The 26,843-nt window shown below is 45.8% G+C and overlaps 1 non-coding gene and 1 pseudogene across 1 annotated transcript; both read right to left on the bottom strand.

Moving 5' to 3' along the window:
* Window positions 1-18,352, bottom strand: part of LOC139272666 (uncharacterized) — a 45,525-nt pseudogene extending 27,173 nt beyond the window's left edge.
* Window positions 18,137-18,334, bottom strand: LOC139274344 (U2 spliceosomal RNA). The gene has a single exon (XR_011595447.1). It is a non-coding gene; the product is annotated as a U2 spliceosomal RNA (small nuclear RNA).
* Window positions 18,353-26,843: the final 8,491 nt, after the last annotated feature.

Genomic DNA, 26,843 nt, shown 5'->3' on the forward strand with positions numbered 1-26,843 from the left:
ATGCGGGCCGATGCGTTTGCATTTATGGCCTTGTTGTCGGCCAAAAGGGACGATAGGGGTTTGTGATCTGTCTCCAGCTCAAATTTCCTGCCAAACAGGTACTGGTGCATTTTCTTTACCGCATATACACATGCGACGCCTCCTTTTCTACCATCCCGTAACCCCTTTCTGCCTGGGACAGACTCCTGGAGGCATAAGCTACCGGCTGTAACTGACCCTTGACGTTGACATGCTGCAACACACACCCGACACCATAGGACGATGCATCGCACGTTAACACAAGTTTCTTACATGGGTCGTATAATGCTAACAGAGTGTTGGAACATAACAAATTGCGTGCTCTATTAAAAGCCCTTTCCTGGCTGTCCCCCCAGACCCATTCGCGACCTTTGCGTAGGAGCATGTGTAGCGGCTCTAGCAGCGTGCTCAATTTGGGAAGAAAGTTACCAAAATAGTTCAGGAGCCCCAGGAACGAACGCAGCTCCGTCGTGTTACGGGGTCTGGGTGCTCTCTGGATCGCTTCCATCTTGGACGCAGTAGGGCTGATCCCGTCTGCTGCTACCCTCATCCCCAGGAATTGTACCTCTGGAGCTAGGAAGACGCACTTCGCCTTTTTCAGTCGCAGCCCTACCCAGTCCAGTCTGCGTAGCACCTCCTCCAGGTTGTGGAAGTGTTCTTCAGTATCGTAACCCGTGATGAGGATGTCGTCCTGAAAAACCACCATCCCTGGAATCGACTTGAGAAGGCTTTCCATATTTAGTTGGAAGATCGCAGCGGCCGAGCGAATCCCGAACGGACATCTGTTGTACTCAAACAAACTCTTGTGTGTCGTGATGGTGGTCAGCTTCTTCGACTCACTCGCCAGCTCCTGGGTCATGTAAGCTGAGGTCAGATCCAATTTTGAGAAAAGTTTGCCACCGGATAGCGGGTACTGGTCTTGGAATGACACCCACCCAATTGATGGTGGCCTTGTAATCACCACATATCCTGACCGACCCATCCGCCTTGAGCACCGGCACGATCGGGCTCGCCCAGTCACTGAACTCGACTCGCGAGATGATGCCTTCCCTCAACAGGCGGTCCAATTTGCCTTCTATCTTTTCCCGCATCATGTACGGCACCGCTCTGGCCTTGTGGTGTACTGGCCTGGTGTCCGGGTTTATGTGAATCACTACCTTGGCCTCCATGAAAGTGCCGATGCTGGGTTGAAATAATGAATCAAATTTGTCCAGGATCTGTGAGCATGATTACTCGCTCCACAGAGGAAATTGTATTGACATCGCCCCATTTCTAGTTCATGACAGCAAGCCAACTCCTCCCCAGTAGTGCGGGACCGTCCGCTGGGACAATCCAGAGTGGCAACCTGTTTTCCGAATCTTTGTGGGTCATGACTACCGTGGCGCTGCCTAGCACCGGAATGATCTGCTTTGTGTAAGTCCGTAGCTGTGCGTCAATCGGTGATAATTTTGGCTTCCTGGCCTTGTACGCCCACAACTTTTCGAACTGTTTGATACCCATCAGGGACATGCTGGCCCCCGTGTCTAGCTGCATTGATACTGGGATGCCATTGAGGAGCACTTTCATCATTATCGGTGGCGTCCTGGTGTATGAACTGCATACGTGCTCCACATGAACTCGCTGAACTTCAGCTTCCAGCGATTTCCCCCAGCGTTCATTTCTGCAATTTCTGCAGGTATTTTGCTCATCTCTGCAAACTCCGGCTGAGTGTGTGCCTCCATGCCTCCAACATGAGCTGCTGTTGGAAACAAAAGGTCCCTTGCCAGTCGATCGTCCCTGACTGCCCCTATGACTGTCCTTGAGTGCGCCATTAACAGGTGTTGATGGCCCCATTACTGGCCGCATTGTCCCTTGCAATGGAGTGAATCGCCGTTCAACTTGCCATTGTCTCTGTCGAACTCCCCCTCTGGGTTCGACTACATGTTGGGGCATGCGCGACTGCCCTTGTCTGCCTGGAGAACTGTGTGCTGCTTTAACAATGTTGAATCTCTGTCCCAACCATTCCTTAACACAGTACCTCTCGTCTGTTCTGCTAGTGGCCATGCTCGCGTGGTTTAAATCCCAGTTTCTCATCGCCATTGATACGTCCTTACTATACAGTATAAATGCACACGAGGTCCATGCTTGAGAGAAGGTCAGTCTGTGACCTGTCCTTTATTCCTTCGCACTCAAGTGATGAAGGTGGGTGGAGCTTCCCCTTTCATACCTGAAGGTCCAGGTTAGGAGTGTCTCCCACCTAGTGGTCATTGTTCTCACAGTGTACAACTTAGGTCAGATTATACATGGGTTACAATGCTGTTTGAATACATGACAAAGACCACCTCAACCTCTGTCGTTGAGCTACAGTACGCGGACGATGCCTGCATCCGCGCACATACAGAGGCTGAACTCCAAGACATAGTCAATGTATTTACTGAGGCGTACGAAAGCATGGGCCTTATGTTAAACATCCGTAAGACAAAGGTCCTCCACCAGCCTGTCCTCGCCCACAGCATTGCCCCCGAGTCATCAAAATCCACAGTGCGACCCTGGACAATGTGGACTATTTCCCATACCTCGGGAGCCTACTATCAACAAGAGCAGCCATTGACGACGAGATTCAACACCGCGCCAATGCAGCCTTCGGCCGCCTGAGGAAAAGAGTGTTTGAAGACTAGACACTGAAAACTGCCACCAAGCTCATGGTCTACAGGGCTGTAGTAGTACCCGCTCTCCTGTATGGCTCAGAGACATGGACCATGCGGAGAAGACATCTCAAGTCACTGGAGAGATACCATCAACGATGTCTTCGCAAGATCCTACAAATCCCGAGAGGACAGATGCACCAACATCCGCGTCCTCGGCCAGGCCAACATCCCCAGCATTGAAGCACTGACCACATTTGATCAGCTCCGCTTGGCAGGCCACATTGTTCACATGCCTGACACAACACTCCCAAAGCAAGCGTTCTACTCGGAACTCCTTCACGGCAATCGAGCCAAAGGTAGGCAGAGGAAACATTACCAGGACACCCTCAAAGCCTCCCTGATAAAGTGTAACATCCCCACTGACACTTGGGAGTCCCTGGCCACAGGCCACCCTAAGTGGAGGAAGTACATCCGGGAGGGCGCTGAGCACCTCGAGTCTCATCGCTGAGAGCATGCAGAAAACAAGTGCAGGCGGAAAGAGCGTGCGACAAACCTGTCCCACCCACGCCTTCCCTCAACGACTATCTGCCCCACCTGTGACAGAGTCTGTGGTTCTCGTATTTGTTCAGCCACAAAAGACCTCATTTTAAGAGTGGAAGCAAGTCCTCCTCGATTCTGAGGGACTGCCTATGATGAACTTCTTCCTCCTCTTACAACTGTGGCACTTGATTTCCATCCTTTAATAGGCCCCAGCTACTGTTCTCTTCACCCAAACACATGTTTTCTGGTACATAACCAGTTCAGATGAGAAAATAAACCATCTGTCCTCTCAGGTAAACGCAAAAGATCCCATCGTCATTATTTCAAAGAAGAGCAAGGGGGAATTCTCCGCCGATGTCCTGGACCAATATTTATTGCTCAACGAACATTACTAAAACAACAGCTTATCTGGTCATTTATTTCATTAGTTTGCAGGAGTTTGCTGTGCAAAATTTGACAGCTGCATTTCCTACATTACAACAGTGACATCTCTCTGTCCCACTATCTTACTCTCTATCATTCTCTCCCTCTGTCTCCTTGTGTGTGTGAGTCTCTCAGATCCCTGCTCTCTCTCTCTCTCTCATGTCCCTCTTTCTCTTACTGTCCCTCTCTTATTTTTCCACACTTTCCCTCTCTGTTCACTCCATTGTCCTCTCTTTGTCCTCTATCTCCCTTTGACCTTCTTTCTCGCTCTCTATCTGCGTGTCTCTCTTCCCCTGTCTGTCTCTCTGTCTCTTGCTGCCTCTGTCTTCCCTCTCTCTCTCTCTCTCTCTCTCTATTTCCCTCTCTCACCCTCATTATCAAGAACCGCAAAGGAAAGCCAGCGATGCAGTGTCAGAATCTGATTCCACTGCAGCATTGAGCCTCTGCATATCAGGTGTGTTGGGCAGACTTACAGCAATTTGGGGACATTCAGACACAACCCAGCCCCTGCACTGCTGCATGAATGGGACTATCCCATGGAGTAGGGATATTTACACCGGTCTGATTTCTATTTTCCACTCCCATGAGACCAACCGTCCAACTGAAACTAATAGCTTCTGTTTAAAATGTGTCATTCACACTTATCACCTGGCACCTGCAATAAATGGTCTTTGTATAACTCCTCACATCCTTACTGTCTGGATCGGTTTCCACTGCTCACTGTCCAATAACAGCAAGCAGGGCGAGACTGGAAGTAAACCAGGAACGTTCACTGCTCGTTTGGGGAGAGAAAACTGCATGTAACTAGCAGGTTCTTCACATTCTGTCTCCCTTACATATTTCTGCATGCGGACAATAGAGTAATTTAAAAGCCGGTGTGCTGAAGAAAGAGTAGGACCTATTAGAGACCATTAAGGTAATCTGTGTGTGGAGGCAGAAGATGTGGGTATGTTTCTTAATGAATACTTTGCATATGTTTTCACAAAAGAGAGGAGCGATGCAGACATTGTAGTCAGGGAGGAGGAGTGTGAAATATTAGATGAAATAAACATAGTGAGAGAGGAAGTATTAAGAGGTGTAGCACCTTTGAAAGTGGATAAATCCCTAGGCCTGGATGAAATGTATCTCTGGCTATTAAGACAAGCCTAGTGAATCATCCCTGTACCCCCTCCAAGGCTAGTATATCCTTCCTTAAGTAAGGTGACCAAACCTGAGGCTGGGAGAGAGAGAGGCTTGGAGGGAGAAGAGAGAGAGGCTGGGGGGCAAAGAGAGAGGCTGGGGGGAAAAGCGAGAGGCTGGGGGGAGCGATTGAAAGAGACAGGTAGAGAGAGAGACTGGGGAGAAAGCGAGAGAGAGAGACTGGGTGGAGAGAGAGAAAGGCTTGGGGGAGAGAGAGGCTGTGGGTGGGGGGGAGGGGAAGAGAGAGAGGCACAGGTGGGGGGGAGAGCGGTGTTGCGCGGACGAGAGAGGGGGAACTCAGGGAAGACGGATCATGTTCCTTCGACCCCCTACAAGGGACGTCGTTGGACTGGATGATATTCAGAAGTCACGACACTGTCTCTATTCACTTCATACCCAATAAACCTGTTAACAATCCGTACACAATGTCCCATCTATGGGGGGGGATGCCCTTGGGCTGGGGTAAGGCACTTCGGCTGGGGGAGGCATGCACTTGGACTGGGGTAAGGCACTTCGCCTGGGGGAGGGATGTAATTGGACTGGGATAAGGCACTTCGACTGGGGGAGGCATGAAGTTGGACTGGGATAAGGCACTTCGGCTGGGGTGGCATTAATTTGGACTGGGGTAAGGTACTTCGGCTGGGGGAGGCATGCACAGACTTGGGTAAGGCACTTTGGCTGGAAGTGGGTTGTTCTTGGACTGGTGTAAAGCACTTTGGCTGGGGGAGGGATGTACTTGGACTGGGGTAAGGCACTTCAGCTAGGGGAGGCATGCAGTTAGTCTGGGCTAAGGCACTTCGGCTGGGGGAGGTGTACATGGACTGGGGTAAGGCACCTGCTGGGGGAGGCATGCAATTGGATTGAGGTAAGGCACTTTGACTGGGGGAGGGAAGTACTTGGACTGGGGTAAGGCACTTCGACTGGGGAAGGCATGCAATTAGACTGGGGTAAGGCACTTTGGCTGGGGGAGGGTTGTACTTGGACTGAGGTACGGGGCTTTGGCTGGCCCTTGCTGTTTTCTGGGGAGCTCTGTCCTCTGTTGCTTCAGGAAGTCAAAGTTACAATTTTCAAAGTCAATCTGAAATTGGGATGGGCCGTTCCAGTGACACATTGCTGTAAAACCTCAGGGTGTGGCTTATCCTCCAAGGGGACCAATCAGAAACAAAGGGTGGAGCATGTTGGCCATTTTGGCAGTACAAATAAATGCGTCCATATATTCAATGACCCAGCCTCCGCAGCTCTCTGGGGCAAAGAATTCCACAGATTTACAACCCTCTGAGGAAAGAAATTCCTCCTCATCTCAGTTTAAATGGGCGGCCCCTTATTCTGAGACTATGCCCCCTAGTTTTAGTTTCCCCTATGAATGGAAATATCCTCTCCGCATCCACCTTGCTGAGCCCCCTCATTATCTTATATGTTTCAATAAGATCACCTCTCATTCTTCTGAACTCCAATGAGTATAGGCCCAACCTACTCAACTTATCTTCATAAGTCAACACCCTCATCTCCGGAATCAACCTAGTGCACCTTCTCTGAACTGCCTCCAATGCAAGTATATCCTTCCTTATAGACGGAGACCAAAACTGTATGCTCTACTCTAGGTGTGGCCTAACCAATACCCTGTACAGTTATAGTTTATGTCTCAGCTAATAAAGCAAAGCATTCTGTATGCCTTTTTAACTACCATAAGCCCTGTCCTGCTACCTTTAATGATCTGCGGACATACATTCCAAGGTCTCTCTGTTCCTCCACTCCTCAGCATCCTCCCATTTATTGTGTATTCCCTTGCTTTGTTGCATTTCCCCAAATGTATTACCTCACAATTCTCCAGATTGAGTTCCATTTTCCTCTTTTCTGCCCAACTGACCAATCCATCAATATCTTCCTGCAGTCTAAAGCTTTCCTCCTCACTGTCAACCACATGGCCAATTTTTGTATCATTTGCAAACTACAGCCCCCTACATTTAAGTCCAAGTCGTTAATCTATACTACAAAAAGCAAGGGACTGAGTACTGAGCCCTGTGGAACCCCACTGGAAACAGCCTTCCAGTTGCAAAAATGCCCATCAAGCATTACCCTTTGTTTCCTGCCACTGAGCCAATTTTGGATCCAATTTGCCATTCTCCCTTGAATCCCATGGGCTTTTACTTTTTGGATCAGCCTGCCATGTGGGACCATGTAAAAAGCTTTGCTAAAATCCATGTAAACGACATCAAATGCACTGTCCTCATTGGCCCTCCTTATTACCTCCTCAAAAAATTCAAACAATTTAGTCAGAAATGACCTTCCCATAACTAATCCATGCTGACTGTCCTTGATTAATCTGCATCTTTCTAAATGAAGGTTTATACTCTCCTTCAGAATTGATTCCAATAATTTGCTTACCACCGAGATTAAACTAACTGGTTTGTAATTACTCGGTTTATCCCTTCCTCCCTTTTTAAACAATGGTGCAATGTTATTAGTTCTCCAAACATGTGGCAGCACTGCTGTAGCCAGGGAGGATTGGAAAATGATGGTCGAAGCCTCTGCAATTTTCTCCCTTGCTTCTTTTAATAGCCTAGGATATATTTCATCTGGTCCTGGTGATTTATCTACTTTCAAAGATGCTAAACCCCTTAATACTTCTTCTCTTACTATGTTTAACTCATCCAATATTTCACTCTCTTCCTCCTTAACTTCAACACCAGCATCAGCCCCCTTTTAGGAAGACAGTCGCAAAGTATTCATTAAGTACCTTAGTGCCATTTCGGTCCCTAATAGGCCCTACTCTTTCCTTAGTTATCCTCTTGCTCTTTATGTACTTATAAAACATCTTTGGTTTTCTTTGATTTTACTTACCAGTATTTTTTCATGCCCTTTCTTTGTTTTCCAATTTCCTTTTTGATTTCACCCCTACATTTTCTATACTCTTCTAAGCTTTCTGCAGTATTGAACTCTCGATGTCAGATATAAACTTCCCTTTTTTCCCCTATCTTACCCAGTATGCACCTTGTCTTCCAGGGAACTCTAACTTTGGCAGTTTCTCACTTTTTCTTTGTGGGAACATGTTTGCCCTGTACCCTATCTCCCTCTTGAATGCCTCCCACTGCTCTAACACTGATTTACCTTCAAGTAACGGTTTCCAGTCCACTTTTGCTAAATCACTTCTCAGCCTAGTAAATTTGGCCTTCCCCCAATTTAAAACCTTTACTCCTGTTTTATTTTTCTCCTGATCCATAACTATGTTAAAACTAATTGAATTATGATCACTACCACAAAAATGCTCTTCTACTGATGCTCCTTCCACCTGCCCACTTACATTCTCGAAAACTAAATCCAGAACTGCCCCCACCCCCGCTGACCCACTTGTTGGGCTTGCTGCATTCTGGCCAGAAAAGTTTTCCTGAACGCAATGTAGGAATTCTGTGCCTGCTTTACCTTTTACATTATATCCCAGTTAATATTAGGATAATCACCCCTAGCACTGTCCTGTTGTTTTTGCACTTGTCAGAAATTTGCTTACAAATTTGCTCTTCTATCTCCCTCGGACTGTTTGGGGGTATAAAATACATGCCCAGCAGCTGCAATTGTTTCTTTAACCAATATTGCCCTTCCACCCTTTTTTAACCTCCTTAACAAATCCGTGCTGACTATCCCTAATTAATCCTTGCTTTTCCAAATGCAGATTTATCCTGTCTTTCAGGATTTTTTTCAAAAGATTTCCAATTGAGGTTAGGCTGACAGGCCTGTAATTACTTGGCCTATCCCTTTCTCCCTTCTTAAACAAGGGCACCACATTATCATTCCTCCAGCACCATGCCCAAATACAAAAAGGACTGGAAAATGATGGTCAAGGCCTCTGCTATTTCCTCTTTTACTTCGCTCAACAGCCTAGGATGCATTTCACCCAGGCCTGTGGACTTAGCTACTTTCAAAGCTGCTAAACCCCTATATACCTCCTCTCTCACTATGTTTATTTCATCCAGAATTTAACACTCCTTGATAGCAATATCTGCATTACCCCTTTCATTTGTGAAAACAGATGCAAATTATTCATTAAGAACCATATCATCATCTTCCGCCTCCACACAAAGATTACCCTCGTGGTCTCTAATAGACCCTACCCTTTCTTTAATTACCCTCTTGCTCAATATATTTGTAGAACATCTTTGTGTTTTCCTTAATTTTACTAGAATTTTTCATGCTCTCTCTTAGCATTCCTAATATCCTTTTTAATTTTACTTCTTAACTTTCTATATTCCTCCAAAGATTCTATAATATTTAGCCGTCAGTATATGACATAGCTTTTCATTTTTTCTTTATCCTCCCCTGTAAGTCCCAAGACATCCAAAGTGCTCTAGAATTGTTATTCCCACCCTTTTTCTTTAAGGACACATGTTTGGCCTGAGCCTTCCAGATCTCCTCCTTGAATGCCTCCCACTGTTCCTGCACTGATTTGCCCACAAGTTGCTGTTTCCAGTCCACTGTAGCCTAATCACTCCTCAACTTAGCACTGTTAGCTTTTCCCCAATTTGGGGCTTTTACTCCAGGTCTATCCTTGTCCTTATCCATAACTAACTTGAATTATGGTCACTGACACCCAAGTGCTCTCCCACTAATACCTCTTCAACCTCCCCAGCTTCATTCCCCAAAACTAAATCCAAAACCGCCCCCTCTCATGTTGGGCTCATACTGACTAAAAATGTTCTCTTGAATGCATTTTAAGAATTCTGCACCCTCTATACCCTTTACACTAAATTTGTCCCAATTAATATTAGGATAGTTAAAATCCCCTACTATTACTGCCCTATGGTGTTTGGATTTCACAGCAATTTGCCGACATATTTGCTCCTCTATCTCTCTCCCACTGTTTGGGGGTCTATAAATACATGCTCAGCAGTGTGATCGCCCCTTTTTTATTTTTCAATTCTACCCATATGGCCTCATTTGATGATCCCGCTAACATATCTGTTTTCAAAGATGCTGCTAAACCTCTTAATACTTCCTCTCTTACTATGTTTAACCCATCCAATATTTTACTCTCTCCTTCCTTAACTTCAATGTTGGCATCGGCCCCCTCGTTTGGGAAGACAGCCCAAGTATTCATTAAGTACCATACCACCATTTTGATCCCTAATAGGCCCTACTCTTTCCTTAGTTTTCCGTTTGCTCTTGATGTACTTACATAAGAACATAAGAAATAGGAACAGGAGTCGAGCCTGCTCCGCCATTCAATAAGATCATGGCTGATTTGATCATGGACTGAGCTCCACTTTCCGGCTCGTTCCCCATAACGCCTTATCCCCTTATCATTTAAGAAACTATCTATTTCTGCCTTAAATTTATTCAATGTCCCATCTTCCACAGCTCTCTGAGGCAGCGAATTCCACAGATTTACAACCTTCTGAGAGAAGAAATTTCTCCTCATCTCTGTTTTAAATGGGCAGCCCCTTATTGTAAGATCATGACCCCTAGTTCTAGTCTTCCCCACATCAGTGGAAACATCCTCTCTGCATCCACCTTGTCAAGCCCCTCATAATCTTACACGTTTCAATAAGATCACCTCTCATTCTTCTGAATTCCAATGAGTAGAGGCCCAACCTACTCAACCTTTCCTCATAAGTCAACCCCCTCATCCACGGAATCAACCTAGAATGCAAATGGCATGTTGGCCTTCACAGCGAAAGGATTTGAGTATAGGAGCAGGGAGGTCTTACTGCAGTTGTACAGGGCCTTGGTGAGGCCACACCTTGAATATTGTGTACAGTTTTTGGTCTCCTAATCTGAGGAAGGACATTCTTACAATTAAGGAGTGCAGCAAAGCTTCACCAGACTGATTCCTGGGATGGCAGGACTGACATATGAAGAAAGACTGGATCGACTAGGCTTATATTCACTGGAATTTCGAAAAATGAGAGAGGATCTCATAGAAAAATATAAAATTCTGATGGGATTGGACAGGTTAGATGCAGGAAGAATGTTCCCAATGTTGGGGAAGTCCAGAACAAGGGGTCACAGTCTAAGGATAAGGGCCAAGCTATTTAGGACTGAGATGAGGAGAAACTTCTTCACTCAGAGAATTGTGAACCTGTGGAATTCTCTACCACAGAAAGTTGTTGAGGCTAGTTCGTTAGATATATTCAAAAGGGAGTTAGATGTGGCCCTTACGGCTAAAGGGATCAAGGGGTATGGAGAGAAAGCAGGAATGGGGTACTGAAGTTGCATGATCAGCCATGATCATATTGAATGGTGGTGCAGGCTCGAAGGGCTGCACCTATTTTCTATGGTTCTATGTTGCTCTGAACGGCCTCCGAAGCAAGTATATCCTTTCGTAAATATGGAAACCAAAACTGCATGCAGTATTCCAGGTGTGGCCTCACCAATACCTTATATAGCTGTAGCAAGACTTCTCTGCTTTTATACTCCATCCCCTTTGCAATAAAGGCCAAGATACCATTGGCCTTCCTGATCACTTGCTGTACCTGTGTACTATCCTCCTGTGTTTCATGCACAAGTACCCCTAGGTCCCGCTGTACGGCCGCACTTGCAATCTTTCTCCATTTAAATAATAACTTTCTCTTTGATTTTTTTTCTGACAAAGTGCATGACCTCACACTTTCCAACATTATACTACGTTTGCCAAATTTTTGCCCACTCACTTAGCCTGTCTATGTCCTTTTGCTGATTTTTTGTGTCCTCCTCACACATTGCTTTTCCTCCCATCTTTGTATCATCAGCAAACTTGGCTACGTTACACTCAGTCCTGTTATGTCTTGAATAAAGAGTCAGACTAGATACTGCAAGCTCAAAGTAAGGTGTGACCAGTCCTTTATTACAGATCTCAGAGTGCCTCTCCAACCTATGAGGCTTCCTTATATACAGGTGTTCCCCATGGATTGTGGGATCCCTTGGGACTCCAAGGGATAAGCCCTCTGGTGTTTAGACATGGTATTTACAGGGTTACATACATAACAAGTCCCTTCTTCCAAGTCGTTAATATAGATTGTAAATAGTTGGGGTCTCAGCACTGATCCCTGTGGCACCCCACTAATTACTGGTTGCCAACAAGAGAATGAACCATTTATCCCAACTCTATGTTCTCTGTTAGTTAGCCAATCCTCTATCCATGCTAATATATTACCCCCAACCCCGTGAACTATTATCTTGTGCAGTAACCTTTTATGTGGCACCTTGTCAAATTTGGTTTTCTTTGATTTTACTTACCAATATTTTTTCATGCCCTCTCTTCGCTTTCATAATTTCCTTTTTGATTTCGCCCCTACATTTTTTATACACTTGTAAGCTTTCTGCAGTATGGAGCTCTCTATGTAGAATATAAACTTCCGTTTTTAGCCCAACTTTACCCAATATGGACCTTGTCATCCAGGGGGCTCTAAATTTGGCAGTTCCACCCGTTTTCTTTGTGAGAACATGTTTACCCTGCACCCATTGTATCTCCCTCTTGAATGCTGCTCTGACACTGATTTACGTTCAAGTCGTTGTTTCCAGTGCACTTTTGCCTAATCACGTCTCAGCCTAGTAAATTTGGCCTTCCCCCAATTTAAAACCTTTACTACAACAAATGCAATATACTGCGGATGCTGGAATCTGAAATAAAAACAAAAAATGCTGGAAATCTCATCGGGTCAGGCAGCAGCCATTGAGATTTTTTAAAAAGTTAGCGTTACAGGTCGCCGACCCTTCATCAGAACTGGCGAATGTTCGAAAATAACACATTCTTAAACAGCACTGAAAGTGGGGGGTGGGGGGCAGGGGGAAGAAAGAACAAAAGGGAAAGTCTGTGATAGGGTGGAAGACAGGAGAGATTAGAGAGATGAAAGGGACAATGGGCCGGAGTTAGAAAAAGATTAGTCAAGATAGGGTGTGAATGGTGGAATAATGACCAACTGCCATTGGAGTCAAAAAGAGAAAAAACATAAGCTCGGGCGGGGGGGGGGGGGGGTGGGGGAAAGGAAGCAAAAGATGGATAGAGGTTATACTCTGAAATTGTTGAACTCGATGTTGAGTCCAGAAGGCTGTAAAGTGCCTAAACAAAAGAAGAGGTGCTGTTCCTCAAGCTTGAATTGAGCATCATCTTTCGCCTCTGAGTCAGAAGGTTGTGGGTTCAAATCCTATTCCAGGAACTTGTGCACATAAATCTAGGCTGACAATCCAGTGCAGTGCTGAGGGAGTGCTGCACTGGTGGAGTTGCCGTCTTTTGGATGAGATTTATATAGCCCTGTCTGCCTTCTCAGGTGGACATAAAAGATGGGTGCGTTTATTTGTACTAACTGAAAGGCAGCCATTTCTCTGATTGGCTTTCCATTATCACATGACCTATTGCTGATTCGTCCTCTTGGAGGATAAGCCACAATCTGAAGTTCCTCTGGAATGTGTAACTGGAACTGCCCATCCCACGTTCTCACTGACTATCCAATTTGTAATTTGATCCATTTTAACTTCAGAAACCAGAGGATAGATCTCCCCAAAAGCCAACAAGTTCCAGCCGAAGTCCCTTACCCCAGTGCAAGTGCATCCCTCCCCCAGCTGAAGTCCCTTACGCCAGCACGTGTGCTGCCTCCCACAGCCAAAGTCCATCACCCAAGCGCAAGTGCATGACCTTACCGCCCCCACCCACCCCCCCCCCCCCCCCATAGATGGGGCAATGTGTGTGGATTGTTCAGAGGTTTATCGGGTATGAAGTGAATAGTGAAAGTGTCATGACTTCTGATTTTATCCACCCTTGGTAATACACGCACACAACCAAGGGGTTGGAAGAATGTGATCTGTCTTTCCTGAGTTCCGTCTCTCCCCTCCCTCCCCCCCCCCCAGGCTCTCTCTCTGCTCCCCCCTCCCCCCAGCTCCCTCCCTCTCTCCACCCTGTCTCTCTCCTCACAAAGCACTTTACAGTGCCTCTTGACTCTTCACTCAAACTGGCACTGATTGAGAAATGAACTGCACCTGGCCAATGCACTTCTCTCTCTCCCCACTGCCTGCACTCTTCATTCAAACTGCTGCTGAGAAAGGAACTGCTGCCTGATCAGAGGTTCGGGGCTGCTTGGGCCTTGTGGCTGCTGATGGATCAGAGGATGATCGGAGGCTCAGTCGACATTGGAGGTAACGTGGTGTTCAGGGCCGGTTGCCGATCCGGAGTCGGGGATGGGGGGAGAGGGAGTGAAGGACACATGCGCAGAAAAGGGTTAGTGGAAATTGCACTTGGGGGAGGGGTGCAGTCAGTGAATATTTGTCCTGACTCTCTCTTCTGCGCATGTGAAGACGCATGCACAGAAGCGAGAGTTAGGACAAATAGTCACTCCGGTAAATTATCCCAATAGCATTATTTCGAACAAGAGTTACCCCCAGTGTCCTGGCCAATATTTATCCCTCAATTAACAATAGAGATTATCTGATCATTATCACATTGCTGTTTGTGGGAGTTTACTGTGCGGCAACTTGGCTACCACGTTTCCCACATTACAACAGTGACTATACTCCAAAAGTACTTCGTTGGCTATATAAATGCACGTCTTTCTTTCTCTTTAAGTCATGTTTCTGTAATCGCTAAGATATCATACTTCCACGTGTCTATCTGTACCCTCAGCTCATTAGGAGGGGGAAAATAAAGTATGAGAGGAAGCTTGCAGGGAACATAAACACTGACTGCAAAAGCTTCTATAGATATGTGAAGAGAAAAAGATTAGTGAAGACCAACATAGGTGCTTTGCAGACAGAATCAGGTGAATTTATAATGGGGAATAAAGAAATGGCAGACCAGTTGAACAAATACTTTGCATCTGTTCACTAAGGAAGACACAAATAACCTTCCAGAAATACTAGGGGTTTGAGAGTGTAGTGAAAAGAAGGAAATTGTGTTAGGAAAATTGATGGATTGAAGGCCAATAAATCCCCAGGGCCTGATAGGCTGCATCCCAGAGTACTTAAGGAAGTGGCCCGAGATATAGTGGATACATTCGTATTCATTTTCCAACATTCTATTGACTCTGGATCAATTCCTATGGACTGGAGGGTTGCTAATGCTTAAAAAAGGAGGGAGAGAGAAAACGGGGAATTATAGACCGGTTAGCCTGATATCGGTGGTGGGGAAAATGTTGGAATCAATTATTAAAGATGAAATAGCAGCGCATTTGGAAAGCGGTGACAGGATCGGTCCAAGTCAGCATGGATTTGTGAAAGGGAAATCATGCTTGACAAATCTTCTGGAATTTTTTGAGGATGTAACTAGTAGAGTGGACAAGGGAGAACCAGTGGGTGTGGTGTATTTGGACTTTCAGAAGGTTTTTGACAAGGTCCCACACAAGAGATTAGTGTGCAAAATTAAAGCACATGGTATTGCGGGTAATGTATTGGCGTGGATAGAGAACTAGTTGGCAGACAGGAAGCAGAGAGTCGGAATAAACGGGTCCTTTTCAGTATGGCAGGCAGTGACCAGTGGGGTGCCGCAGGGTTCAGTGCTGGGACCCCAACTATTAACAATATACATCAACAATTTAGATGAAGGAATTGAATGTAATATCTTCAAGTTTGCAGATGACACTGAGCTGGGTGGCGGTGTGAGCTGTGAGGAGGATGCTAAGAGATTGCAGGGTGACATGGACAGGTTAGGTGAGTGGGCAAATAAGGATAAATGTGAGGTTATCCACTTTGGTGACAAAAACAGGAAGCCAGACTATTATCTGAATGGTGACAGATTAGGAAAAGGGGAGGTGCAATGAGACCTGGGTGTCATGGTACATCAGTCAGTGAAGTTTGGCATGCAGGTACAGCAGGCGGTGAAGGCGGCAAATGGCATGTTGGCATTCATAGTTAGAGGATTTGAGTATAGGAGCAGGGAGATCTTACTGCAGTTGTACTGGGCCTTGGTGAGGCCACACCTGGAACATTGTGTTCAGTTTTGGTCCCCAAATCTGAGGAAGGATGTTCTTGCTGTTGAGGGACGACAGCGAAGGTTCACTAAATTGATTCCTGGGATGGCAGGACTGACATAAGAGGGGAGACTGGATCAACTGGGCTTGTATCCACTGGAGTTTAGAAGAATGAGAGGGGATCTCATGGAAACCTATAAAATTCTGATGGGATTGGACAGGTTAGAGGCAGGAAGAACGTTCCTAATGCTGGGGAGTTCCAGAACCAGGGGTCACAGTCTAAGAATAAGGGGTAAGCCATTTAGGACCGAGTTGAGGAGAAACTTCTTCACTCAGAGAGTGGTTAACCTGTGGAATTTTCTACCACAGAAAGTTGTTGACGCCAGTTCGTTAGATATATTCAGGAGGGAGTTAGATATGGCCCTTCCGGCCAAAGGGATCAAAGGGTATGGAGAGAAAGCAGGAATGGGGTACTGAAGTTGAATGATCAGCCATGATCTTATTGAATGGTAGTGCAGGCTCGAAGGGCCGAGTGGCCTACTCCTGCACCTACTTTCTATGTTTCATCTGTGTTATTCCCTATATTCGTTGCATTTCATCATCATCATAGGCAGTCCCTCCAATCGAGGATGACTTGCTTCCTCGTCAAAAAGTTCACAGGCGTTTCAATGAAGGACCTAAAATTCCAGGTTCCAAACTAAATCTTGAAGGGTGGATACCATTAGGTATATACCATGAAGCAGACAAACTCCTTTTTTGTCTATTTTCCAACCTCTGCCTTCCAAACTTTCTTACTACTATTCTGTCTTCCAACCCTAGCTCTGCTTTTCTCCCTTCTGAATCTATTCTCAGCTTCCCATCCCCCTGCTAAGCTAGTTTCAACCCTCCCCAACATTACTCACAAACCCACTCGCAAGGATATTAGTCCCAGCCCTGGGATGATTATTAATAATAAACATTCCAGTTATGATTGGAAGGAATTACTGGATCCAACTCTGTTCTCATGACTGTTGTTTATAAACATTGGGCCATTAGATGCCCTATCACGCAAATAAAGTGAAATCGGTGAACAGGACACCCAACCCATCTTCGTCGCTCTGACTCTAACCGCAAATTCCCCAGGGCAGTCACCCTTGTGCTGTGGAGACAATTACCGAATTGATAGGACCAGGGTAACACAGCTGTGTCCGAAGAATGCAAGTGGGAGCCTAGTGGGACAGGGTGAGGCAGAACGAAACCAACATTCAAATGATCTGAATCTGAAACAGACCAGAATCAAATCAGGCTCCTTCAGTACTAAATGAATTCATCAGGTCCAAAGCTGTGCACATAGCTCTGGGCCCTTCAGATGGTAACCTAAGAAATAGGAACAGGAGTAGGCCATACAGCCCCTCGAGCCTGCTCTGCCATTCAATAAGATCATGGCTGATCTGATCATGAACTCAGCTCCACCTCCCTGCCCACTCTCCATAACCCCTCATCACTTTATCGTTTACGAAACTGTCTATTTCTGCCTTAAATTTATTCACTGTCCCAACGTCCACAGCTCAGAGGCAGCAAATTCCAGATATGCAACCCTGAGAAAAGAAATTTCTCATGTTTTAAATGGGTGGCCCCTTATTCTAAGATCATGCCCTCATGTGTCCCCCATCAGTGGAAACATCCTCTCTGCATCCACCTTGTCAAGCCCCCTCATAATCTTATACGTTTTGATAAGATTATCTCTCATTCTTCTGAATTCCAATGAGCAGAGGCCCAACCTACTCAACCTTTCCTCATAAATCAACCCCTTCATCTCCAGAATCCAAAGCAAGTTTATTCTGCGTAAATATGGAAACCAAAAGTGTACGCAGTATTCCAGGTGTAGCCTCACCAATACCCTATATGACTGTAGCAAGACTTCCCTGCTTTTACACTCCATCCCCTTTGCAACACAACTCCTTTCACCGATACTGTGGGCAGCCCTGAAAAGAGCCTTTGGGTTATTAGATTAAAGTTTCGCTGCTTCATTTTGTTTTGGAGCTCACGGCGCTGGTTTTCTTGGGCAGCAGCACAGCCTGGATATTAGGCAACATCCCGCCCCGAGCGATGGTCACTCCTCCCAGCAGTTTGTTGAGCTCCTCGTCGTTGCGGACGGCCAACTGCAGGTGCCTGGGAATGATGCGGGTCTTCTTGTTGTCACGGGCCGCGTTGCCGGCCAATTGCAGGATTTCATCGGTCAGGTATTCGAGCATAGACCGGGGCTCCGGCACCCACACGCTCAGCATAGTTCCTCTTTCGCAGGAGCCTGTGAACACGGCCCACCGGGAACTGCAGTCCGGCTCAGGATGAGCAAGACTTGGCCTTGGCCCGAACTTTCCCAGCACCATTTTTTTTATATTTGTTGCCAATCTTTCCAATTCTTTGTCAAATCACAAACGCCAGAGGTCACCTTGCACACATCAAGGATCACTCTGCGCCAATGCCCTTAGCCAAAAGGCCTAGAGCCACTGCACCGTTTCTGGAAGTACTGCAATACCAGGTTCGTGCCATGGAGGTGGATGGGTCAATCCACCCCACCCACCTCCTATTTCCAAAAAGCATAGAATCACCTTCCTGATCCAGGGAGAACCACGTTGGGGTCATGGTTACTCCCTGTCAGGTCAGTTACGCATGATCTTGGCCAAAAGGCCGAGAAGCACCTTTTCCTCTTCCCGACATTTCCACAATCTCACAAACACTTACACAAACAATAAAGAATTGTTCCGGCACTGGCCGTTCTTATACCGTCAGGAGGAATGCGGTGGAGGCGCTTGTGATTGGTCCCTCTGTCCTGATTCTCATTGGGCAATCACCCTCTGGTGATATGTACAGCCCAATCAAGAGGCCGCAATGAGAAAAGGGCTGAAAGTAACGGCACTAAATTGTCAAACCCCAAACGAATTCTTAAATTTGAAAAGCCCGCCAATTTATTTTCAAGACCAACAACGCCTTCAGTAAATTATACGGCTTGAGTCAACGAAATTACAACTTCTCAATTTCACATTTCAATAACAGGTTTACAGTCCGGTCTGAATTCGTGTTTATTCTGTTCGCTTTCAAAATCTGTAACCGGCGAAATAAAAGACGCAACGGCAGCAGTCAGTAAACGGACACAGCCCGGCTTCATCTTTCTAAAAAAATCAGATTATGGATTGATTTCCATTCAGTGGCGTTGCAGCGGAAGCTAAACTGGAGCCGATAATCCTGGTACAATAAGTCGAACAGTGATATTAAGAGTTTATGATTAATGATATTCCCCAATAATAAATAAACATCTGCATTTTAAGCAAATGACTCAAAACTGACCCATCCCCTTAAATCGGCTCTAACTGACCACATTTTGGGAAATATAAACGTGTGAGAACAGGGTCAGTGTTAAATTCTACCAGAAACTGCATTTCTGAGAATCGCCTTACTACAAATGAGATACGAAGCAAGTTGTAGAAAGACATCTAATATTAAAGACACCACTAGGAAACAAATCCAGAGACGCGGGTGTAGCTTTTTCAGAGAGACCGTGGGTGGCTCTTAAAAGAGCCGTTGTGCTGTTTGTCCGTGAAGGAGTTACTTGGAGTTAGTGTATTTGGTCACCGCCTTTGTCCCTTCAGACACGGCGTGTTTGGCCAGCTCCCCGGGCAACAACAAACGCCCGGCGGTCTGGATCTCCCGGGAACTGATTGTATGCCGCTTATTGTAATGAGCCAGGCGGGAAGCCTCACCCGCGATGCGCTCAAAAATATCGCTCACAAAGGAGTTCATGATGTTCGAAGAGATTCCGGTATCGGGGTGAACCTGCTATATCATTTTGTAGATATAGATAGAATAACTCTCCTTCCTAGATTTTCTCCGTTTCTTGCCGCCCTCGGTTGGCGCTTTATTCAGGGATTTATTGGCACCTCCTTTCTTCACCTTTTCAAGGCATCCTCAAACTTAATTTCAGACACAGAAATAAGCCGAACCCGCTACGAGAGCGGATTAAATAGGCATCCCCACAGCCCTATGCTAATGAAGGATGGGTGAAGCCAATGTTTGTGATTGGTTACTTTGTAATGATGTCACAATTTTTTTCCAGGATTTCTTTTATTGGTTTTCTTAGATTTTTTGGGGGGGGCATCAAAATCATAAATTTTACAAGTGCCCCCTATATGGTTTCCTTAGATATCCAATTAAATTTAATACCTGCCACCAATCACAAGCTCTCTCACTGCAATCAGGAAGTACGACGCCTGCGTGTGCGCACATTCTGAAGCTGAACTCCAGGATATCGTCAATGTTTTCACCGAGGCATATGAAAGCATAGGCCTTACGCTTAACATCCGTAAGACAAAGGTCCTCCAACAGCATGTCCTCGCCGCACAGCACTGACCCCCAGTCATCAAGATTCACGGCGCGGCCCTCGACAACATGGACCATTTCCCATACCTTGGGAGCCTCTTATCAACAAAGGCAGACATTGATGCAGAGATTCAACATCACCTCCAATGCGCCAGTGCAGCCTTCAGGCCATCTGAGGAAGAGTATTCGAAACCAGCACCTCAAACCTACCACCAAGCTCGTGGTCATAGAAACATAGAAAATAGGTGCAGGAGTAGGCCATTCGGCCCTTCTAGCCTGCACCGCCATTCAATGAGTTCATGGCTGAACATGCAACTTCAGTACCCCATTCCTGCTTTCTCGCCATACCCCTTGATCCCCCTAGTAGTAAGGACTTCATCTAACTCCTTTTTGAACATATTTAGTGAATTGGCCTCAACAACCTTCTGTGGTAGAGAATGCCACAGGTTCGCCACTCTCTGGGTGAAGAAGTTTCTCCTCATCTCGGTCCTAAATGGCTTACCCCTTATTCTTAGACTGTGACCCCTGGTTCTGGACTTTCCCAACATTGGGAACATTCTTCCTGCATCTAACTTGTCTAAACCCATCATAATTTTAAACGTTTCTATGAGGTCCCCTCTCATTCTTCTGAACTCCAGTGAATACAAGCCCAGTTGATCCAGTCTTTCTTGATAGGTCAGTCCCGCCATCCCGGGAATCAGTCTGGTGAACCTTCGCTGCACTCCCTCAATAGCAAGAATGTCCTTCCTCAGGTTAGGAGACCAAAACTGTACACAATACTCCAGGTGCGGCCTCACCAAGGCCCTGTACAACTGTAGCAACACCTCCCTGCCCCTGTACTCAAATCCCCTCGCTATGAAGGCCAACATGCCATTTGCTTTCTTAACCGCCTGCTGTACCTGCATGCCAACCTTCAATGACTGATGTACCATGACACCCAGGTCTCTTTGCACCTGCCCTTTTCCTAATCTGTCACCATTCAGATAATAGTCTGTCTCTCTGTTTTTACCACCAAAGTGGATAACCTCACATTTATCCACATTATACTTCATCTGCCATGCATTTGCCCACTCACCTAACCTATCCAAGTCGCTTTGCAGCCTCACATCATCCTCCTCGCAGCTCACACTGCCACCCAACTTAGTGTCATCCGCAAATTAGGATATACTACATTTAATCCCCTCGTCTAAATCATTAATGTACAGTGTAAACAGCTGGGGCCCCAGCACAGAACCTTGCGGTACCCCACTAGTCACTGCCTGCCATTCTGAAAAGTACCCATTTACTCCTACTCTTTGCTTCCTGTCTGACAACCAGTTCTCAATCCATGTCAGCACACTACCCCCAATCCCATGTGCTTTAACTTTGCACATTAATCTCTTGTGTGGGACCTTGTCGAAAGCGTTCTGAAAGTCCAAATATACCACATCAACTGGTTCTCCCTTGTCCACTCTACTGGAAACATCCTCAAAAAATTCCAGAAGATTTGTCAAGCATGATTTCCCTTACACAAATCCATGTTGACTTGGACCTATCATGTCACCTCTTTCCAAATGCACTGTTATGACATCCTTAATAATTGATTCCATCATTTTACCCACTACCAATGTTAGGCTGACTGGTCTATAAATCCCTGTTTTCTCTCCCTCCTTTTTTCAAAAGTGGGGTTACATTGGCTACCCTCCACTCGATAGGAACTGATTCAGAGTCAATGGAATGTTGGAAAATGAATGTCAATGCATCCGCTATTTCCAAGGCCACCTCCTTAAGTACTATGGGATGCAGTCCATTAGGCCCTGGGGATTTATCGGCCTTCAATCCCATCAATTTCCCCAACACAATTTCCCGACTAATAAGGATTTCCCTCAGTTCCTCCTCCTTACTAGACCCTCCGACCCCTTTTATATCCGGAAGGTTGTTTGTGTCCTCCTTACTGAATACTGAACCAAAGTACTTGTTCAATTGGTCCGCCATTTCTTTGTTCCCCGTTATGACTTCCCCTGATTCTGACTGCAGGGGACCTACGTTTGTCTTTACTAACCTTTTTCTCGTTACATATCTATAGAAACTTTTGCAATCCGTCTTAATGTTCCCTGCAAGCTTCTTCTCGTACTCCATTTTCCCTGTCCTAATCAAATCCTTTGTCCTCCTCTGCTGAGTTCTAAATTTCTCCCAGTCCCCGGGTTCACTGCTATTTCTGGCCAATTTGTATGCCACTTCCTTGGCTTTAATGCTATCCCTGATTTCCCTTGATAGCCACGGTTGAGCCACCTTCCCTTTTTTATTTTAACGCCAGACAGCAATGTACAATTGTTATAGTTCATCCATGCGGTCTCTAAATGTCTGCCATTGCCCATCCACAGTCAACCCCTTAAGTATCATTCACCAATCTATCCTAGCCAATTCACACCTCATACCTTCAAAGTTACCCTTCTTTAAGTTCTGGACTATGGTCTCTGAATTAACTGTTTCATTCTCCATCCTAATGTAGAATTCCACCATATTATGGTCACTCTTCCCCAAGGGGCCTCGCACAACGAGATTGCTAATTAGTCCTCTCTCATTACACAACACCCAGTCTAAGATGGCCTCTCCCCTAGTTGGTTCTTCGACATATTGGTCGAGAAAACCATCCCTTATGCACTCCAGGAAATCCTCCTCCACCGTATTGCTTCCAGTTTGGTTAGCCCAATCTATGTGCATATTAAAGTCACCCATTATAACTCCTGCACCCTTATTGCATGCACCCCTAATTTCCTGTTTGATGCCCTCCCCAACATCACTACTACTGTTTGGAGGCCTGTACACAACTCCCACTAACGTTTTTTGCCCTTTGGTGTTCTGCAGCTCTACCTATATAGATTCCACATCATCCAAGCTAATGTCCTTCCTAACTATTGCATTAGTCTCCTCTTTAACCAGCAATACTATCCCACCTCCTTTTCCTTTTATTCTATCCTTCCTGAATGTTGAATACCCCTGGATGTTGAGTTCCCAGCCCTGATCATCCTGGAGCCACGTCTCTGTAATCCCAATCACATCATATTTGTTAACATCTATTTGCACAGTTAATTCATCCACCTTATTACGGATACTCCTTGCATTAAGACACAAAGCCTTCAGGCTTGTTTTTTTAACACCCTTTGTCCTTTTCGAATTTTGCTGTACAGTGGCCCTTTTTGTTCTTTGCCTTGGGTTTCTCTGCCCTCCTCTTTTCCTCATCTCCTTTCTGTCTTTTGCTTTTGTCTCCTTTTTGTTTCCCTCTGTCTCCCTGCATTGGTTCCCATCCCCCTGCCATATTAGTTTAACTCCTCCCCAACAGCACAAGCAAACACTCCCCCTAGGACATTGGTTCCTGTCCTGCCCAGGTGAAGACCGTCCGGTTTGTACTGGTCCCACCTCCCCCAGAACCAGTTCCAATGCCCCAGGAATTTGAATCCCTCCCTGCTGCACCACTGCTCAAGCCACGTATTCATCTGCGCTATTCTGCGATTCCTACTCTGACTAGCACGTGGCACTGGTAGCAATCCCGAGATTACTACTTTTGAGGTCCTACTTTTTAATTTAGCTCCTAGCTCCTTAAATTCGTTTCGTAGGACCTCATCCCTTTTTTTTACCTATGTCGTTGGTACCAATGTGCACCACGACAACTGGCCTACAGGGCTGTAGTAATAACCGCCCTCCTGTATGGATTAGAGGCATGGACGATGTATAGAAGACACCTCAAGTCGCTGGAGATGTATCACCAACGATGTCTCCGCAAGATCCTGCAAATCCTCTGGTTGGACAGGCACACCAACATGTGTCCTCGTCCAGGCTAACATCTCCAGCATTGAAGCACTGACCACGCTCGATCAGCTTCGCTGGGCAGGCCACATAGTTCGCCTAAGCAAATACTCTATGCGGAGCTCCTTCATGGCAAACAAGCCAAAAAGTGGGCAGCGGAATCATTACAAGGACCCCCTCAAAGCCTCCCTGGTAAAGTGCGACATCACCACTGACACCTGAGAGACCCTGGCTGAAGACCGCCCTAGGTGGAAAAAGTGCATCCGGGAGGTCGTTGAGCTCTTCAAGTCTCAATGCCGAGAACGTGAAGAGGTCAAGCGCAGGCAACGGAAGGAGTGCGCGGCAAACCAGTCCCACTCAGCCCTTCCCTCGATGAATGTCTGTCCCACCTGTAACAGGGTCTGTGGTTCTCGTATTGGACTGTTCAGCCACCAAAGAACTCACTTTAGGAGTGGAAGCAAGTCTTCTTCGATTCCGAGGGACTGCCTATGATGACATTTCCAAAAGACTCTCGAGCCCAAATTTATTTTGAAAGAGTCATTCACTGTGTAAAGATCCACGGGGAAATGTCACCTGTTTATCGGTGAGAAAGGCCCTACTCAGGTGATTTCCACACACAAGTGATTACCCCGATCTATGATTTTGTCCCTTTCTATTGATAATTTGTTTTTAACCTGATGTGGACAGTGTATCTTGAGTGCATTACCTGGGTGTATTTACATTCAATGATATTTTGAAGTTTTCCTCTCTACTGCTGTTTCCCGCAAGATCATTAAAATTGCCATATTTGGGTTTCCAGTCCATGCGCTTTATTGTGCAGCAAGCTTCAGTCTGTCAACTTCAACAGCTCAGAGCCAGCACTGAATTAGAAACCAGAAATGCGAGTGCAGCTCAGAAACTTCTTTCTTACTTAAGTTCATAAGAACTTAAGAGCTTGAGCACAGAGCTGGGAGATTCGCAAACTGAGTGAGGAAATTTGAGCGCGCAGAAATTCGGTGGAGAGGAGGAAGGCAGTGGAGACATCTGACTGAAAAGGAGGAGTGGAACCACAGAACCCAAGGTCTCTATCTTAATAGACGCTAAAACAGACCTGCAGGACAGCGAAAGCGGCAGCAGATAAAGGTAGGCCCAAGAGCCCGGAGGGATCGCGAGTGTCAGGGAACGAGGTAAGTGACGTCAGCGCAAGGGAATGAGCTGATTGGTTGAATGAATTTTTAAGTCCTAAGTTTATTTTTATTAAGTTACTAAAAAATGAGGTTACTTCATAGTTAAAAAATAAAGGCATGGCTAGGCAGCTCAGTCCTGCAGAATGCACATCCTGTGCCATGTGGGAACTCCAGGATGCTTCCCGTGTCCTGGATAATCACGTATGTAGGAGGTGTCATCAGCTGGAGGAGCTCGAGCTCCAGATTTCGGTGCCTGAGCAGTAGCTGGCAAACTCGGGCTCCAGTCAGATCTGAAAGTTGACAAGTTCAGTTTGGATCATCAGCTTTCAGTTTACCCAGTCTTAAAAGGCTGGGACCTGTTAGAGTTGGGAACAGCACATTTCCTGGGAGTCGGATCGCTGACTGACATGCTGGGAGTTGGAGAATCAGGAAAAGGACAGTCAGCTGTGAGACTCCGCTCTGTTCACAGACTCTTCTTCCCTCTCCGTGAATTCGGTCCAGGAATGATTAATAGCGATGGATTCATGAACAGCAAAAACCCTGCAGGGAAATATCCCAAATGGAGCTTCTTAAAGGGTCAAATCTCCAACTAAAGAAGTTAAGGATAGCATGTGATTGAAATCAGAAGCTTATAATGTTGCGAAGAATAGTAGTAAGCCTGAGCATTGGGAGAGTTTCAGAAACAAGCAAAAAGTGACCTTAAAATTGATAATAAGGGAAACAGTAGACTATGAGAGAAAACTAGCAAGAAATATAAGAGCTTTTACAAGTATGTAAAAAGGAAGAGAGTAGCAAAAGTAAATATTGGAAGCTTGAAGACTGAGGCAGGACAAATTATTATGGGGAATAAGTAAACGGCAGAAACATTAAACAAATATTTTGTATCTGTCTTCATAGCAGAAGACGCAAAATGCATACCTAAAATGATGGGGAACCGAGGGTCTAATGAGGGTGAGGAACTTAATGTAATTCATATAAGTAGAGAAACTAATGGGATTAACATAAGAACATAAGAAATAGGAGCAGGAGTAGGCCATATGGCCCCTCGAGCCTGCTCCGCCATTTAATACGATCATGGCTGATCCGATCATGGACTCAGGTCCACTTCCCTGCCCACTCTCCATAACCCCTTATTCCCTTATCATTTAAGAAACTGTCTATTTCTGTCTTAAATTTATTCAATGTCCCAGCTTCCACAGCTCTCTGAGGCAGCAAATTCCATAGATCCACAACCCTCTGAGAGAAGAAATTTCTCCTCATTTCTGTTTTAAATGGGCAGTCCCTTATTCTAAGATTATGCCCTCTAGTGCCAGTCTCCCCTATCAGTGGAAATATCCTCTCTGCATCCACCTTGTCAAGCGCCCTTATAATCTTATAAGTTCCGATAAGATCACCTCTCATTCTTCTGAATTCCAATGAGTAGAGGCCTAACCTACACAACTTTTCCTCATAAGTCGACCCCCTTATCTCTGGAATCAACCTTGTGAACCTTCTCTAAACTGACTCCAAAGCAAGTATATGCTTTCGTAAATATGGAAACCAAAACTGCACGCAGTATTTCAGGTGTGGCCTCACAAATACCCTGTACAACTTTAGCAAGACTTCCCTGCTTTTATACTCCATCCCCTTTGCAATAAAGGCCAAGATTCCATTGGCCTTCCTGATCACTTGCTGTACCTGCATACTAACCTTTTGTGTTTCATGCACAAGTACCCCAGGTCCCGCTGTACTGCAGCACTTTGCAATCTTTCTCCATTTAAATAATAACTTGCTCTTTGATTTTTTTCTGCCAAAGTGCAATCTCTCACACTTTCCAATATTATACTCCATCTGCCAAATTTTTGCCCACTCACTTAGCCTGTCTATGTCCTTTTGCAGATTTT

Source organism: Pristiophorus japonicus, chromosome 9 (genome assembly GCF_044704955.1).
Source record: "Pristiophorus japonicus isolate sPriJap1 chromosome 9, sPriJap1.hap1, whole genome shotgun sequence".
NCBI classification, from domain to species: domain Eukaryota; kingdom Metazoa; phylum Chordata; class Chondrichthyes; family Pristiophoridae; genus Pristiophorus; species Pristiophorus japonicus.